Source organism: Monopterus albus, unplaced genomic scaffold (genome assembly GCF_001952655.1).
Source record: "Monopterus albus unplaced genomic scaffold, M_albus_1.0 scaffold178.1, whole genome shotgun sequence".
Lineage (NCBI taxonomy): Eukaryota > Metazoa > Chordata > Actinopteri > Synbranchiformes > Synbranchidae > Monopterus > Monopterus albus.
Genome location: NW_018128058.1, coordinates 46,043 through 50,844, shown reverse-complemented (window position 1 = coordinate 50,844; position 4,802 = coordinate 46,043).

Genomic DNA, 4,802 nt, shown 5'->3' with positions numbered 1-4,802 from the left:
TCTAAAAATGCTTTTACTGCATGCGTTGTGTGTACGACCGTCTGATATCCCATTGTGATGTGTGCAGTTTTCACTATTGCTCGGCCAATTGCAGCAACATGTCTCACACAAGTCGGATGCCCCCTTTCAACGTTATCTAACTTAGCGCTGTAGTACATCAACACCTTTCGATTGTGACTTCCACCGCTGTCATCTCCTCTTTGAAACAGGACTGCATTTTCAATGCTGTCCTTTTCATCAACATATAGGTGGAATGGTTGCGGATAGTCAGGTGCATGTCAACTACATGCGTGTGACAAAGCTTGTTTGATGTCCACAAAAGCCCCCTCTGCTTGTGTGTCCCCCACCAGAGCAGAACCATAGTTCTTGTAACCTGCCTCTGTAGCAGCCATTATGCTTTCTAAGTCAGGAGCCGCTAACAACAGGTCATCAACATACTGAAGGAGACAAACTCCAGGTGGCAGGACAAGATTTTTCAAGTGTTGTCTCAGAATGTGATTAAAGAAGGATAGGCTGACTATGGAGCCCATTGGTAGCCTCTGATATGTAAGTTTTTTGTCCCTTGTACTGGAAAGCAAAAATGTTTTGGGAGTCTCGGTCGAGTGGCACAGAGAAAAAGGCATTTTCAAGATCACTGCATGTGAAAAACTTGTGTTCAGAGCTTATTGCATTCAACATGGTGTAAGGATTTGTAGTGTCATACTGAGTTGGAATCACGAGCTTATTTACAGCTCTGTGATCATGAACCATCCTGTAATCGGGTTTTCCTGGCTTTGGTACAAGAAGTATGGGCGTGTTCCAGTGAGAGTGGGTGGGAGTCAAAACTCCAGCTTTCAAACGTCCATGAATAGTTTTTTCAATTCCACTGACTTGCTGTTGTGTGAGTGGGTACTGGGCTCTATGAGGGGCCATATAAGACATTATGTATTCTCGACGTTTCACACACATACATTTTCACTCTCACATGCATATATTCTTCTTACACCTGCGAAAGAAGTTTGTTCAACAATGCTTGTGTTAAAGGATGATCAACATCTTCTCTGTTATGAGTCCTGTGCCGTACACACTTTTCCAGTGACAATATGAGCTGCGAGCTGTGCTCAAGAGCATAACCTTGAGTTGAAGGACAGTACTGCAAGTACTTGTTCAGTGTGTGTATCCAGTCTGTGGCCTTCACACAATTTTGCACCATGGGTCCTGGATTTTTAGCATAAGCTCCATGTTTTACCAATAAAGTAATGTGTGGAGCTGAATTCTGAGATAGCATGTAAAGATCTTGAAGGTCATCTGACAAGTGAACCAGTGCTGCCTCCCCGTCAGGCCTAACATACAGTTTTTCCACGTCAACTGTATCTCTCATCTCAGACCGCTCTATCCTGCTGATAAAGCCGTCCCAGAGTGCATCGTAATCATCATTTTCATCACCACACAGAGGATAGTTAAAAGTGCAATGCAGCTGATCAACAGGTTCTGAATGTCGGTGGTGAACCGAAATCCATGGGAGCCATAACTGTAACATATGTACAAGATCAGTATTTTCAGGAGAGTTCACACATCCCCACCAAACGTCAGCTGAAGAGTCAAAGTGGAGGTCAGCACCAGAGGGTGTGTTCTGTAACATCTGTCTGAATGTGGCTTCTTGGGATTGCACATCTTTGAACCGAACAGTCTGGAAAAGTGATGTCCACGTCTGGGTGATATCACCATGGTAACATTCAGAGAACACAAAATATCACGTGCAAGCAGATTAACGGGACAAGGTGGAGAAATAAGAAATGAATGATGAAAAGAAAGATTATTCCATGTACAAAGAAGTCTTCAGAGAATGGCCACTCCTCTTTCATGCCCGAGAAGCCGATAACAGATCTGATGCTTGATGCTGAGGTTGGGGTGTGTATGGCCTATTGATCCTCTTTTGTGACAAAGATTACACCTGTCGTCTTCTCACAAAATTTCTCCTGTATGCCATGGAACTTTGCCCACGTGCCCGTGATCTGACAGGCTGACCAGGTATGTTGGACACACAAGGAATTTGACTCTGGTACAGTGGCTCTCAATGTGTATGTACAATGTTCTGTAAAGCAGTGAGTAGAAACAAGAAACCTATATCTGGATGTAAATCCTGCAGTAGATAAAATCATTATTCAGTACCTTACTCAAATGTGATGATTGAGATTTGACTTTGATGATCAGTTACAGTTTAACGTTGCCACTGTGGCTGGTAGAAATCATTCTTCCTGCTCAGTGTAAGAGAACATAGCCAATGTAGCAGGCATGACAGGAAAATTGCATTTGTTTGCTATACTTGTCTTTAAGAAACTGCAATCGATTAATCATTTACATCTATTTAAGGGTAACCGTAGCAGTGGAAATGAATGTTATGCACAATTTTCAGTGATTATACAGGTTTAGTGTTGAACATACAGAGAGTTTATGATTGGGAATGTTTTTCTTTTTGTCATTTTCCAAGAGCAAATTTTGGTGGTACAGTAACAGTTGTGGGAAAACTGTTTATAGATTTGTTTTAAATGTCAGAGTGGGGTTTGGGAATAGTTTGACAATACAGTAGAGTTTGTCATTCTTCTTTTTTCTAAAATACCCTCTATTGTTTTACTGTTGTTGTTTTTCTTCCGGGGCTTTCTCTTCCTCCCTCCTCTCAATTCAATTTAATTCAGTTTTATTTTTATAGCACTAAATCATAACAAAAGTCATCTCAAGACACTTTAAAAAAGTAAGGTCTAGACCTTACTATTATTATTATTATAGAGAAAACCCAACAAATCCCTATTAAGCAGCACTTGGCGACAGTGGGGAAGAAAAACTCCCTTTAACGGAAGAAACCTGTGATGGAGGTGCAGAGAACAGACTCCATGATTCCTCTGTAGAACTGTATCAGCAGCTCCTGGGGCAGGTCAAACTTTCTGAGCTGATGCAGGAAGTACATCCTCTGCTGTGCCTTCTTGGGGATGGTCCTGATGTTGGACGCTGACTTCAGGTCCTGGGAGATAGTGGAGCTCAGGAACTTGTAGGACTTTACTACAGGTATAGTGCTGCAAGTATGGTGGTGGGGGTTCTTCCTGAAGTCCACTGTCATCTTCACTGTTTTGAGCGTGTTCAGCTCCAGGTTGTTGCAGCTACATCACAGGACCAGCTGCTCAACCTCCCATCTGTAGGCTGACTCATCGCCATCTCAGATGAGTCTAATGACCGTTATATCATCAACAAACTTTAGGAGCTTGACAGAGGAGTTCTTCGAGGTGCAGTCGTTGGTGTAGAGTGAAAACAGCAGAGGGGAGAGCACACATCCTTGGGGGGTGCCTGTGCTGATATATCTGGGTGCTGGATGTGGTTTTTCCCAGTCTCACCTGGGGGAGCTGGGTCAGTTTGGAGTGGAGGGTGTCCGGGATGATGGTGTTGAACGCTGAGCTGAAGGCCACCATGAGGGCCCGTGCATAGGTCCCTGGGGAGTCGAGGTGTTGCAGGATGTAATGCAGTGCCATGTTGACTGCATCGTTACTTTGTTTCAATAAAAAAAAAAAAATAAGTTAACTGCATTGTCCACCGACCTGTTTGCCTGCTAGGTGAACTTCAGGGAGTCCAGAAGGGGGTCTACGATGTCAGGGTGACAGGTCTGTAGTCGTTCAGTTCACTGATGGAGGGTTTCTTGGGGACTGGGATAATGGCGGAGTGTTTGAAGCTGGAGGGGACTTCACACAGTTCCAGTGACCTGTTGAAGATAAGTGTGAAGATGGGGGCCAGCTGATCAGTGCACACTTTCAGGCAGGAGGGGGGGGGTCACACCATCTGAACCTGGTGCCTGGCAGGAGGGGGCGTCACACCTGCAGGACCTGGTGCCTTTCTGATCCTTTGTTGAATCACCGAGTGTCTTTGCTTTGATTTTCCAAAAGTTTTCATCCATATGCAGGATACGAGCACATCCCACTGAGCCAAAGTCATTGTCTTTTATTGTTTCATGCTCTATGTAATCACAACAAAGCAACAGCTGGCAAAAAATGTTCATCTAATTGCTCATAAAAATAAACTGGAATTGGAAGTAAATGACAAAGAAATGAAATTTTCATGTTTAGCATTTGTGACATATTTTTGGCAAACATCTGTGTGAATGGAGGAGCGGATATGATTTGGGTCTAATTTCAACAAACACCCCAAGAGTGAATGTAACAATAAGAAAAGTAATCAATAAGAAGATTTAAGTACTGCTACTGTCACAATCACATAAACAATAGCAACAAAAGCTAATACTTCACCACAGTGTATCTGCAATTTCTGGCCTGTTTTCACATGCCAAATCGATTTATTAGCTGTGGAGAGCACAACACTCAATGTGTGAAAACAGCAATATAATATCTTCTGTGGTTCTGGAGGAGCAATGTCTGACAAGATGTCATCAGGGTTGGACTCTTAACAGAAAACCTGACTAAAAAGCAAAGGGTATGGTGTTTGAATGACATGGGTGTTTATCGGGCGGGGTCTAATTAGGGGAAATACGGGACCCTGTGTTGTTTCAGCTTGATCCACCCAAGGACTAAAAGCCAGGAAATCCATCTTGACTTTCATTTGTCACTAACATGTTCCCCAATCTTACAATATATACAGCACAAGACTAAATCTGTGGGATATTCTTAATGCCCCATTCATCCATATGGTCACAACCATCCATCCATTATCTGTACTGCTTATTCCTGAATAGGGTGGCAGGGGGCTGGAGCCAACCCCAGCTGACACTGGGCAGGAGGCGTGGTCCACCCTGGACAGGTTGGCAGTCTATCACAGGGATTACA